The following is a 14,350-nucleotide window of genomic DNA, read 5'->3' on the forward strand; positions in this document are numbered from 1 at the left end:
AGCCCGAGTGCAGGAGATCGCTCCAGGACCCCCACTGGACCACCAGGGGCTTTTGGCAAGTCTTGGCACTGGCTGTCCATTGCCTACCATGTGACAGGGGCCAACCAATGGCACCGATAGCCCCCGTGACATAGTAAGGGCAAAGGCTATCGGCACCATTTTGAATACCAGCAGCCGACAGCCCGAGTGCAGGAGATTGCTCCAGGACCCCCGCTGGACCACCAAGGACTTTTGGCAAGTCTTGGGGGTGTCAGGAGGGTGGGAGGTTGTAGCTAATTACATTTAAAGGGTTGGGATGGGGTTTTTTTGGGAAATGAATACATATGTAACTAATGAACGGATCGGGGTCCCCCAAGAATGGATGCAACAGATTTGGGTCCCGACGAATACGAATACCGAATGGGATGAATCCATCCCTGCTGCACATCCCTATCAGAGACTAGGCCACTGCTTTCATCAGAATGCTTATGTATATAATACGAATGTACAGTAATTTTTGCAGTCCTCCTCAACCTCAGTTGAGTTGGATTAAGATTAACCATCTTATCCCAACTTAACTGCCCAGCTAGCAACAACCATTTGCAGGTCTTCACATTAAGAAAATGCTTTGGAAAGTTAATTCATGTTATCTGATTGACCAGATGCCTCATTTGCTATATTAATGTTTCTTGGCCTCAATATTTTGTTGTACTGAAGGCTGCAGTTATTAAATGTATGCTGCCTTACTGATCAGAGTTTAAATTGGGAGTTCTGCTATACATTATCCCATTTCATTTCGATGTTGATTTTAAAAAAGCTTTGCATGTTTCAGTTACTTCTTTAAAATTTCACCCCAAAAGATGAACGTATAAACTCAATGATAGGGGCCTTCATCTAAGAGCTGGCATGTTTTGTATATGACCAATTTATTTTCTCATTTAAAGCCATAATTCATGCACAGTAATAAATATCTCTAACTTTTTTCTTGTATCAAGATGGAATATCTACAGAAAGTTTGAGTGAGCAGGTAAGGTTTTTAATTTTGTTTTATAGGATTCTTTGCAAATTAGTGTATATGAAGCATAATTTGTATTGACAATAATCAAAATCTCTATGCATATATTTTTAGGTGTTTTATCCACGAAATCCACATTTTCCAAACTATCCACAGTATCCGGTCAACCACGAGTGAACTCCATTCAATCCAGTGAATCCATTCAATCCAGTCAATCCAGTCAATCCACTGAATCCAATCAATCCATTGAATCCAGTCAATCCAATGAATCCATTGAGCCCACTGAATCCAGGCACTCCAGTCAATCCCTTCAACCGACAAGGACCACAGGTACAGAAATCTTTGCTGCCCACTTAAAATGTAATTACTAGGGAGTGAATCATTTTTCTACCAAATTAATATATCGTTCCGATATTTCTAAATTTGTTAATATATCAGGTAAAAAAGAAACAATCACCTTTTCCCCCCCCGAATTTTCGTTAAAAATTGTTTTTCGGGTTAATGCATGCTAATGGGAGTTAGTGTTCACTAACTCATGTTAGCGCGCACTAACAAAAACCATTATTTTTGTTATTTTTTGTATTTTTTGCTATTTTTGTTAGTGCGCGCTAACATGAGTTAGCGCGCACTAACCCGAAAAAACGATTTTTTCACTAAAAAAAAAAAGGGGATCCTTGGGAAAACGATTTTTTCCGCGGCCCGACAATCCCGAAAGTGGGAACGATCGGGCACCCGATTCACATCCCTAGTAATTACTGATGACTCAACTAGAACTGTGAAATCATAATTAAAAGATGAGTTTGGATTTATATACAAATTATATTACTGACCAAATGGAATGAATGACCTGTATAGTATTGGTTTATATGGATCCTATTATGTATTAATTTATACAATTCACATGAAAATGATTTTACAAATCTACATTAAATGAAAGTATAATGACCCACTGGGGTTAATTACCAATAGTGCCTTTAGTTTAACTCCTTTAGCTAGGGACAGAAAGGTAGAGATTGAGGGGAGGCACCATTTGGTACAGCCCCTCTCTTTGAGGATCCTGGGGTGGCCATCCCTTTGGTGAGGAAATTAACGAAGCTCTCTCCTGAGAGGTTTGGAGGCAGTGCAGTTTGAGTTGAGAGTTTGGAGGCAGTTGCAGGAAGTTTTCTTTCATTGGATTTTTTAGCCTACTTGATGATTCAGTCATGCCCTGCCTGGGGTCCTTAGGCAAAGTCAGGGAGCTGCTCTTCCATTCCACTCACTGGCTGGTAGAGTTTGCATGTTGGGTTGTTGTTGCATTGGAGATGGACCCTTGGGCTGAGGTGGGGTTGACGCAACCCATAGGCGAGGACCTACGGGTTCCCACCGTCAGCAGGTGGAGTGGGCTGAAGCTAGAGGCCACTGCAGCTTCACCTATACCAGCCCTTGTTCCCCTCGGGCTGAGCCTTTGTGTGCCGAGGCCGGCAGGACTTAGGTGGGCCTCGAGGTTAGCGAGAGGTAAGTAGCTGTACAGCCCAGATACAGCAGTTGGTAGATAGCGTAGTTCTATCCTGGACTGGATCGGTACAAGAGCTCAGGTGCCAAAAGAAAAATAGGAAACTGAAGGCACCCAAGCAAAGGGAGGCCTGAGCCTTGAAAGTCCACAACCAGAGAATAGGTGAGGAGAGGCATCACTGACAGGCTGGATTCGGAGCCTGCTGTGAATGGATGTTGTGGCAAGCAATGAAGAACTCTGGACAAAGGAGAGTCTGTAGCATAGTCATACAAAGTGAGGGTCAGGGCGCGGAGAAGGCAGGTATAGTCAGTCCAAGCAATAGTCATGATATGGAGCAGGCAAATGTAGTCAGGCAAGGCAGTGGTCAGGGCATGGAAAAGACAGGTGTGGTCAGGCAATGCAGAGGTCCGGGGCTGGAGAGAAGTGGAAGAGTGGTCAGGAGTAGCAGAGGTCCGGGGCTGGAGAGAAGCTGAAGTGTAGTCAGGCACAGCAGAGGTCCAGGGCTGGAGAGAAGCTGAAGAGTAGTCAGCATAGTGGAGGTCCGAGGCTAGAAAGAAGCTGAAGAATGGTCAGGTGTAGCGAAGGCAAGTCCCAAGGAGTCAATCCAACACATAGACGAACAGAAATTAGGAGAAAGAACGGGAACCAAGGAAGACAGGAACACACGATGAGACGATCCAAGGAATAGCAACGGAGTACTCGTAGTATGGAGAAGACCTGCTTGCAAAGGCAACGCTATGGAGCAAGGCCTGAGCTTTTATATCGCTGAAGAGTCTGATGTCAGCATCCAGGTCTGCAGCCAGGTTCCCGCCGCGGGTCCTTTCAAAAGAATCCACTGATGTGCGCTCCTAGGAAGGGGCGCGGCACTGGTGGCGGCATCTCTCCATGGTGCCATGCAAGAGAGCTCGACGAGCAGGAACATCCTGGTCGGCAACCACTGGGCAACAGGCAGGGCCGGAGGCCCCAGAGGGACCCGAGGCCAGAGCTGGCGGCCCCACCATCACCAGTGAAGAGGAACCAGCAGCTGGAGTCCATCTGAAGAGGAGAGAGGGCCGCACCGCGGGCCTGCTGCAGGCGGCACGCATAACAGTTGTTTTGTGATGTTGCTGAAGTTTTCCTTTGTAAGAAGCTGTGAGACTCCTGGGTGTTTTCTGAAGAGAGGTCACAGGGAAACATTACTCTGGGGGGCACAGGATAGGGAAGACCTGCCCCTCTGCAAGGGGAATAGTGGTGATTATTGGACTGAACTTTTGGGAAGAGATTTTTCATTGAAAGATCTGGGAGGAAGAGTTTTTGCTACCCCATTCTTATCTTGGAGAGGAACATCTGAGAACTGCATGTTCCTGTCTGCATTCTTTCCCATCAAGGATGAGAGAGAGAGAGAGAGAGAGAGGGGATTCTGGACTTCTGGAGAACTATGAGTAAAATCAAACTAAAACCAATCCTGAGGACCTCCACTTGGAGTCTTCACCCCAAGGAGAGAGAAAATTGAACTCTCTGTGCTTAGACTGTTTTACCAATTTTTACCACCTTTGGAGGGGTTTTTCCTGTCTATACAAGGATACCCCTCTCTACTTGGGAACCTCATTTAGCTATGCCCTGGAGGGTGAGTGTTTCTTTTTGCCTTGTTAGTGACTCTTGCACAGATAGAGGAAGGGCTGTGAATAGCAGATCAATCTGTAGTACTAAGAAACTGTTTGAATTATGTCATTTACTTATCTGATCCACCCATTAGTAGTTACTTTTGATCATTTCAAATCTGAGGTCTCCACATGTTATTGGCATCTACAGCCCTCACAGTTGGTATAGGGGAGTTACAAAGTCCACTCCTGCCACTCAGGGTCTTGAAGGAGGAATTCCTAGGGATGTGCAGCAGGGACGGATTTGTCCCATTCGGTATTCGTATTCGTCGGGACCCAAATCCGTTGCATCCATTCTCGGGGGACCCCAATCCATTCATTAGTGACATATGTATTCGTTTCTGAAAAAAAAACCCATCCCAAACCCTTTAAATTTAATTTTACTACAACCCCCACCCTCCAAATCCCCCAAGACTTGCCAAAAGTCCTTGGTGGTCCAGCGGGGGTCCTGGCGTGATCTCCTGCACTCAGGCTGTCGGCTGTCGGTATTCAAAATGGTGCCGATAGGCCTTTGCCCTTACTATGTCACAGGGGCTACCGGTGCCATTGGTCGACCCCTGTCACCATGGTAGAAGCAATGGATGGACTGGCGCCATCTTGTGCGTTCAACGCCGTCAGAGGCAGCGTTACATGGAGGCGTTTTGAGCACCTATGAAGCTGAGGTGGCAACGGCAGAATATTGCTTTGGATTTTATGAAAAAAGAGAAAAAGAGTAAAAAGGAGGATGGATAAACCCTGATGAAGACATTCGGTGTCGAAACTTCTTGCAAGTCGGGAAGGTTTGAAGCGGGAGTTTCAAAGCGAGACTTTGTTACCAGATGAACATTTCAAAGCTAAGTAAAGTGGTCATATTTCTGATGGTTTAATTAATTGATAAGAAGAGCGTTTCATACGGAGATATACATGAACAAAAGTCAAAAACATAATAAAAAAAGTTTAAAGAAAACAGGGGTTTTCCTGTTGTCTAGCTCTTGAAACCTTTGAATCTTCCAGAGTAATTTTCCAAATGTTCTAACTTCTGGTGTAATAATTGATTATATTTCATTAAAGCTACATTAGATTCATACAAAGCTGAATATTTTCTCAGTAATTTTTCCACCATGCTCTTTAATTGTTTGTGAATGTTAATTCACCTGACAAGATAAAAGAATTTAACATTGGATCGATCCTGGAAGGTACAGATTTCTCTATATTAACAATTGCTGATCATAAATAGGTCTGGTGTGATAACTGTAGGATTCTCAGGCAAAGCTTAACCCATTGCCTCCAAGTTTGTCGAGATAGCATGTAACAGACTCTCAGATGCAGGGAACTCCTCATTATGGAGGGATAAAGGGGTAGATGCACAAAACCTCACCATCTCATTCCTAGTTCCTGCATCAAACAATGGGCCTCATTTTCTAAAGTATCGCAGGTCTGCGAAACTTTAGGGAATGAGAGGCGGGGGGTTGAAACAGGGGGTGGGCCTGTGCCAGCCAGCAGCGATTGCACCGTCACGGTGCGATCGCTGCCGGTTTCACACCCAATAGCGCCACCATAGAAGGTGTACCTATTGGGCGCGAACTCGGATGCGAAAAGGGCCTTACCTTTTCATCGTCTGCGGTGTCTTCGCGGAGTCGGCCCCGGTGATGCCCCGACTCCTCTTCTTCTGGGGCCGACTCGCGCCCCCATTTTGGTACCGCACACGATAAGGGACTTTTCGCGTGCGAAATGTCCCTTATCGCGTGCGAAATGTCCCTTATCGCGTGCGATCCGGATGGAAACTGAGGCCCATTGTTCCCACCAGCAGAGAAGACATTAAGATTCAAAAGACAAGAGTCTCATTTAGAATGGAGTTGGAAGCTTCATGTTCAAAAGATCCGGAATTTTGCTCAAGAGTCAGTTGGACAGAGGAAGAGGAGGAGATAGCCAACCCAAATCATTTGGCACGCATGCTGCCCTTCCTTTTCTTACCTATACTGATTCTTTTTTTTATAATTTATATCTTTATTGGTTATTTATCATATACATGAATAAATAATAAAAGCTATATTCTCAACATTAAAAGTAGATATAATAGACAGGCATAAATCTTAATAGGATTTACCATTAATGTAAACAGAATTATAGCCCATTTCTTGGGGAATGAAAAAAGTAATAAAAAGAAAATACAACATTGACCATTGCAGCTGTAGATTACATACAATGACTACTATACCCTGCTAAGTAACTTGATCTGTAATAACCACTGAATCATTCAAAAAGGTCTCCAAATGAGCTGGATCAAGGACACATATGATTTCTCTTGGTAAGTTACTAAACACTTAGAAGGAAATTTAAGGAAAAAAGTAGCACCAAGAGAAATCGTATGCTGCTTATAAGAAAGATATCATTTTCTACGAAGCTGTGTTTCACAGGAGACATCTGGATAAACAAAAACCTTTTGGCCTCAAAATTCTATGGATTTAACTTTAAAATATTGTTTAAAATTAAATCCTTATCCATATCTGTTACAAAAGTAACCAATAAGGTAGTTCTTTTAGATATAATGTCCTGAGATTCCCAGAGAAACTCTGATACTTCAAGAGTATTATTTGAAACTAAATTATCAAAGCCCCCCTTAGGGCCTGAATACATTTAAATTCCGGGAGGTTGTGACATTTAGATAACTTAATTTATCTTGAGTGATTTGTAAAACTTCACTTATATATTTCCTAAACAAGTCTATAGATGACAATAATCTTGTTTTCGGAAAATTCACAAACCTTAAGTTTTTATCTCTCATAACATTATCAAATTGTTCAACTCTATTGTGTAGAAATAAACTATCTTTGATATTTGATGCAAAAACAGATTGTATATTATTAGTGGTCTGGTTAATGATTGCCATTTGCCCCTCTGTCGCAGCTACTCTGTGTTCCAAGTCCAAAAGCTTATTTGAGGTTTTTATAGGGTAATCACATAATTGAGAGACAGTTTGGGATATAGCAGCCTCCGTCCATGAGACTACTCTCCAAATGTTTCTTAAAGTTACATTCTCTGGTTCTTCCAGAACACCTGGTAGATGTAACTTATTCTCTAAAGACTGTATAACTGGTTTAGGGATCAGGACCCTTAATCCAAAATTTTAATTTTCCAGATGCTGATGAGTATTAGTCAAGATAGCCAAATCATGACCCTGAGCAATTGGAGTACTAGTAGAAGTTGATACTAGTCAGTCAATTTGAGAAGGCTGTTGGGACAACAAGTCCATTAAACCTACATTGGAAGAGGTCCCAGATAACACTAAACCCCCAGGTGTCTCCAAATGAGGTGCAGGGGGAGGAGTCCTACCATCCATACTTAAAGAGAGCTCACCTTAAATTCCAGTTTCTTCCACTTCATTGTTCTCCCTAGGAACAACTGTTCTTATAAAATGATGATCTAAAGCAGTGGTCCCCAAACCTGTCCTGGAGGGCCACCAGCCAGTCGGGTTTTTGGGATATCCTCAATTAATATGCTTGAGAGAAAATTTGCATGCACTGCCTCCATAACATGCAAATTTTCTCTCATGCATATTCATTGTGGATATCCCAAAAACCCGACTGACTGGTGGCCCTCCAGGACAGGTTTGGGGACCACTGATCTAAAGGTCCAGTTATGGGTGGTGGTGTTTGGGGAGTTGAAAAAACCTTCCCCTTTTTTTTTCCCTCCATACTTTCGAAGGGAGAAAATTATCAGAAGGGGCATGCGGCTTCGGCGCACTGGTGGCGGCGCACCACAGGCACTCCACTTAAGTCCCATTGAGCACAGGATCCCGGATGACCACCTCCGTGCCTGATGGAACAGCTGGAGGCTCAGCTGTGATATCGGAAGGCAATCCCCGGAGACAGGCTGCAGGCACGCTGCTTAAGTCCTGTTGAGCACAAAACCCTGGATAACCACCTCTGTGCCTGATGCTCAGCTGCGATATCGGAAGGCGATCCCCCACCTATACTGATTCTATGGACCCAATAGCAATCATACCTGGACAAATCTGGATCTAGGGGCACAGCTTTTGGATGCTGGTTGCGGTGCACTGCAGTGGAAAGGTCTTTTATAGCAGCTCAACTCAGCCCAATGATGTCAGAGGGGAGCTCATCAGAGAACCAGGGCTTTCCCAGAAACTCCAAATCTCCAGTTAGAACCATTGGTTGTGGCTTCTTCACTCTTTTCCCTTAATTGCTCCTTTAAATTTCACGACAGGGCAGGAAAGGATAAAGCCATTGTCTAGCACAGTTATCAAGGTATTTAGTAGTGTTCTTATCAATATTCATGTTGATGCCATGTCATTATGAACAAAGTCGCTGATGGTCAAGGTCTTTCATCATACTGTTACACAATGCATCAGAATGAGCTCCCTGTAATTCTACATTATAAGTCAAATCAGTGATTATTTGATACTATTCCCTTATAAATTAAACATTTGTACTTTTACTCCATCTATCTCCACAGCACTACCATATGTGTAAGCATGGGTTATCAGTATCTGTGCTCTTACTGTTGCTATAGACATTAACGCCTGTGATCATAATTCAGCCACATGTGTAGAGCATTTTTTAACTAGATGAAGGCAGCTTGTAGGTCTCCGAATATTTTGTGAATGAGTGTGCATGCATCCCACTGCCGAGGTGAAGGTGATTTTCAGTCCAGGGAACTTATCCAGGTAATTGCTTACTTACCTGGGCACATCCTTTTAAAACCTGTCCTCCTTTCTGATGCTGTACAAATATGATGGGTTGCCACCTGAAATTTCTTGTTATGCAAATGGAAAATACAAATTTTAAGCCCAATATCTTCATAAATTTGAGCACTAAAGATTGAATTAATACAAGTTTGAAACTTATATGTGGTAGCCCCAACTGTTAAGGTTTCAAACCTTACCTGTCTATTTGTGAATCTCTTTTAAGAGCATTCATAATTCAATCATGTTTAAACAAACAAAAATATGTCTTTCATTTTCTCACTTCAAAGCAGGGCAGTTTAAAAAATACTTAAAAATTCTGAAATATGAACAGTGCCTGCTTTGGGTAAGTGCTATAATAGGCTGTACCTTTGATTCTAACATAAAATTACAAGCTATTTTTCTGTAGAATGGTATAAAGTCTAAGAAGCAAAAATTTAAGACCCGCACCAGTGCACACATTTGCCGGCACACGCACATCAACACGCCGATTTTATAACATACACGCGTATATGCACATGTGTTATAAAATCAGCTATACTCACATGCATGCTTGCATGATTTTATATTGACACATGCAAATTTAATTGTATTTATTTATTTCTTTAAGGGTATTTTTTATACCGATAACCATTTGCACATTGTATCGGTTTACATGGAACTGTAAGATAAAAAACGTTTACATGGAACAGATGGTAACATAAGATAAGGTAGAAACAAATGGTTAACATAGGTGCATAAATTTGGAAGGTAGTAATAAACATTAATATTAGGTATAACTAGAGTAGTATATTGAATGCCATCTCAAGCACGTAAGTGGGGGAAATTTTAGTAGGTACACATAGTGATGCAATAGGACTTTTTCCCAGTCGCGCTCCCTGTTCATCCCAGTAAAGGAGAGGACTTCCTTAACCCCCTAGCTAATTTGCCTCCATTTTACCCTATTACCCCGACCCTTAAAACCCTGCTAACTAGCCTATTTTTTTTACATGACTTACACACCATCCATAGCTGAAGTAAAGTTACTCAGTATTGGACCCTGGAGCTACTTATGCGCTGGATTATTCATGCTACAGACCTGGCACGCCCATGTCCAGCCCATTCCCTTTCCAGAACACACCCATGCGCCACCCCTTTTTGGCAAAAAGATTTTTCTGTGAGTAACAAGAAATACATGTGTGGCCGCAGGTCTTTTAAAATCCACGTGGTGTGCCCGGGTCCGAGTCACGCATCATTCTCCCAGTTTTGGCATCCACAAGACTTTTAAAATTGACCAGTATATATTTTGTAATTCAGACCCTGATTTACTAAGACTTTTCTCCCATTCTGCGTTTCTGGCGGAAAAAAATAGCTCAGTAAATAAGGCCCTCAGTATTTTATAGTATTACTTTTGCCCAACAAAACTCATTGAATCAGTTTATATGAAATTTACCAGACTGACAGGGTTTGGAAATCAGAAGAAATGAAACTTCTTTTTTTTTAATGAAAAGCCAAAATGATTGAACATCATGATTTAAAAAAAATGTTAATAAAAGTTTCAAGTTGAAATATATTTATTATGACACTGAAGGGCTACCATAAGTGCACTAGTTCTTTTATTTCACCCTCTTCAGACATAGTGGAATATTCCTTCACATTAACAAGGATGGGCACTGAATTATCAGTTGAACTACACAGCTGTGTGGACATACAATGCAATTCAAACTCATCTGGTGCAAAGCAGCAGGTGGTAACCAGCACTGTCCCAAAGGGAGTCACGTAAACCTTTTTGGGGGGATTAGATTTCAGTCCTCTGTGCAAGTGCATACAAGTGGAATCATATTTACATGTGATGTGGTCTATTAAGTACCAAGGATTTATTAAACATATATCATGGAAGGTACTGGTTTTTTAAACCACTTGATGGGTAATGTTTTCCTATTATAGTGGTCCTGGAGAGGGTTTTGCAATAGGGAAGTCCCCCAGCTAGAAAAGACCAACCAGCCAAATTTTGACATGTTGACAATGCATAATTATACATAGTATTTAAATCTGAAATCAGTCCTTGGTTTACAGCATTTGCCGCTGGCTCATAAAGATCATTCTCCTGCTGTTTTCTTCAGCCATGGGTGCGTTCCATGGCCCAGGTCCGTGAGTTCAGTATTACCCAATGCTGATTCCTGGACAGTAAACTCTCAGGATTTACTTTTTGCATGCTAGCCCTGTAGCCTCCACTTTCTTTTTGTGCTTTCACACCCCACCGGACTGAAGCATCAAGAGCTGGAAATCCCCTTTTTTCCAAATCAAAGCGTATGTCCATATTTTGCCACTCGCTTAAGGTGACTGGATAACCCCCTGTCACAAGGGACTGGCTGAGTCAGTTGTGGGGTTTACCCTCCAGCATCTCTATGGATTTGTAGCTCCTTTTAATTTTTTCGAGGAAAGCAGGAGTGCAGGTCCTTAGAGAGAGTGCGTGTGTGTGTGTGTGTGTGTGGGGGGGGGGGGTGGTAAAACCAGGACCAGTTTAACTTAGCCCATATAATGCAGAGCTATTGAGCCGCCGTAAATTCACGTCTTTGAAAAACATTTTCTTACTCCAGTGCTTTTCATCCTGCTGTTACTCCTTGTGACCTTGGGCAAGTCACTCTCCATTGTCTCAGGTACAAACTAACAGGGTCATTTATTGATTTGCAATGTGCTGTTATCGCGGCAGTGCTATTTAAATCAGGGGAAGGGGCAGGAATATGGGTGGGGTTTGGGCAGGGTTATGCCCCGGCAGTGCTGCGGACGATAATGTTTTACACATTATCACCGGCAGCAACGTGGGAAATAACACCACCTTTTCCCATGGTGCTATGGGGAGCGATAGTGTGCAGTGCCGAGCACCGCGGTGGGCAGAGCCACACCGCCGCAATACGTCCAGCTGTCCACTATCGCCCCTCGTCCCTGTTTTCCCGCGGGCCATCATTACGCTATATTTTATAGCAGGTTGATGAATCCCGGGGTTAGATTGTGAGCCCTCTGGTGACAGGAAAATATCTGTAGTACCTGAATATAATCCAGTTTGAAGTGCCTGAAAGGTGTAATATAAATACAATAAAATAAAGAAAATTCTTTCCCTACCTCTCCCTCTTAAGATCACTGAAAGATTAGGACATATCATGAACAGCAATGGGTTGTTTTTTGTTTTTTTTTTTACTGCCTTTGGATTGTAAATAACAGTTTTTCTGTCTCTTTTCTATTTTTAACAGATTCCTATTTTTATCCCCATACCTTATGATCCGACTCAGGTAAATAATTCTACTACAAAAGAACTACCGTATTTTTCGCTCCATACGACGCACCTGACCATAAGACGCACCTAGGATTCAGAGGGGGAAAGTTAAAAAAAATAAATTTGTGCTAAACCGGCTCTGTTCCCGAGCGTCTGTGCATCTTATGGAGCAAATTAGGGGAGTGCATAACTTTTTTTTTTCTCCCCATTTTGTTTTCGGGTCTGGGGAGGGCCATTTCGGTCCACTCCCCAGATCAGAAAACTTTTCTTTCTCTGGGAACCCCTCCCAAAAAAACAACCCATCTCAACCCTTTAAATTAAGTAACGACCCCCCCACCCTCCTGACCCACCTCCAAGATCTGCCAAATTAATTTACTACAACCCCCCCACCCTCCTGACACCCCCCCCCAAGACCTGCCAAAAGTCCCTGGTGGTCCAGGAGCGGTCTGGGAGCGATCTTCTGGGCTTGTTCCGTCGGCTGCCAGTAAACAAATGGCGCCGACGGCCCTTTGCCCTTACTATGTCACTGGGGCAGACCAATGGCAGCGGTAGCCCCTGTGACATAGTAAGGGCAAAGGGCCGTCGGCTGCCAGTAATCAAAATGGTGCCGACGGCCCTTTGCCCTTACTATGTCACTGGGGCAGACCAATGGCAGCGGTAGCCCCTGTGACATAGTAAGGGCAAAGGGCCGTCGGCGCCATTTTGATTACTGGCAGCCGACGGCCCTTTGCCCTTACTATGTCACAGGGGCTACCGCTGCCATTGGTCGGCCCCCAGTGACATAGTAAGGGCAAAGGGCCGTCGGGGCCATTTTGATTACTGGTAGCCGACAGCCCAAGCCCAGGAGATCGCTCCCGGACCGCTCCTGGACCCCCGCTGGACCACCAGGGACTTTTGGCAGGTCTTGGGGGGGTCAGGAGGGTGGAGGATTGGAGTAAATTAAGTTGGCAGGTCTTGGGGGAGTCAGGAGGGTGGGGGGGGTTGTTAGATTTTTAGTTTTTTTTTATATTCACTCCATAAGACGTACATACATTTCCCCCCCCCCCCCCCCCCCACACACACACACACTTTTGGGGGGAAAAAAGTGCGTCTTATGGAGCGAAAAATACGGTAGTTCAAAATGCTATACTTAGTTCAAAGCATTGCTCTGGTGTAATGTATCATACAGGGATGGTAACTTAGATACTGGTACACAGGCCCACATGTACACGCGTATGCCGGCGTTTGCCAAAGGATGCAGCAATTTTATAACATACGAGCGAATATGCACACGTTATAAAATAGGCTGTATGCGCATACGTATGCTCACAATTTTATATGATGCGCGCATGGGCGCACAAATGTCACCTCTACTGCATAAGTGAGGGGATTTTAGTAGGGATGTGCAGAGGGATGCCATACGTTGCATTCGGGATTCGGATTCGTTGCATTCGGCCATATGGTGCCCCGATACGTTAATAAGTCGATTTCTATTCGTTCCCTGGTAAAATTAAATTAACTATAACCCCCACCCTCCTGACCCCCCAAGACTTACCAAAACTCCCTGGTGGTCCAGCGGGGGTCCAGGAGCCATCCCCTGCACTCACACCCTTGGTGCTGGTTTCAAAATGGGGCCGATCGCCTTTGATCTACTATGTCACAGCGGCTACCGGTGCCATTGGTCAGCCCCTGTCACATGGCCATCGGCACCATCTTGTGCTCCTACCATGTGACAGGGGCTGACCAATGGCACCGGTAGCCCCTGTGACATAGTGAGGGCAAAGGCGATTGGTGCCATTTTGAGTACTGGCATTTGATGGCCGGAGTGCAGGAGGTTGCTCCTGGGACCACCACTGGACCACCAGGTAATTTTAAAATGTTTTGGGGGGGATCGGGAGAGTGGGGGACGCTAAGGGGGTGGTTTTAAAGGGTCAGGGTGGGTTTAGGGGTTGTTTTAGTGTGCCGTTTTTCCCGCCCTCCTCCCAAAATGATAAGAGAACCCCACAAAATTGTTCCTTTCGGTTTCAGGGAGCCCCTGATTTCTGACGATTTTGAAAATATCTTACGATATTTTCAATCATCAGAAATAAAATTCACATCCCTACTATGAACTCTACATCACTACAAACATAATTGTAACACTATGAATAATGAATTTTACCTGTAAACAGTACCTTCCTGGTACACTCGGTCATGACCAACTTCATTGACAATTGTTTATATTTAATGATTTATTGTAACCAAACCTTGACAGCACCTGTTAGAATGTACTATAGTACGCTTCTCCCTACATTAATTTATGTGCCAACAT

General features: G+C 43.7%; 1 long non-coding RNA gene across 1 annotated transcript; it reads left to right on the plus strand.

The window, feature by feature from the left end:
- Nucleotides 1-974: 974 nt before the first annotated feature.
- On the plus strand, nt 975-12,072 carry LOC115080674. The gene is made up of 3 exons (XR_003853629.1): nt 975-1,006; nt 1,109-1,324; nt 12,038-12,072. It is a non-coding gene; the product is annotated as an uncharacterized LOC115080674 (long non-coding RNA).
- The last annotated feature ends 2,278 nt before the right edge of the window (nt 12,073-14,350 follow it).

The sequence above is a fragment of the Rhinatrema bivittatum genome, chromosome 1 (genome assembly GCF_901001135.1).
Source record: "Rhinatrema bivittatum chromosome 1, aRhiBiv1.1, whole genome shotgun sequence".
NCBI classification, from domain to species: domain Eukaryota; kingdom Metazoa; phylum Chordata; class Amphibia; order Gymnophiona; family Rhinatrematidae; genus Rhinatrema; species Rhinatrema bivittatum.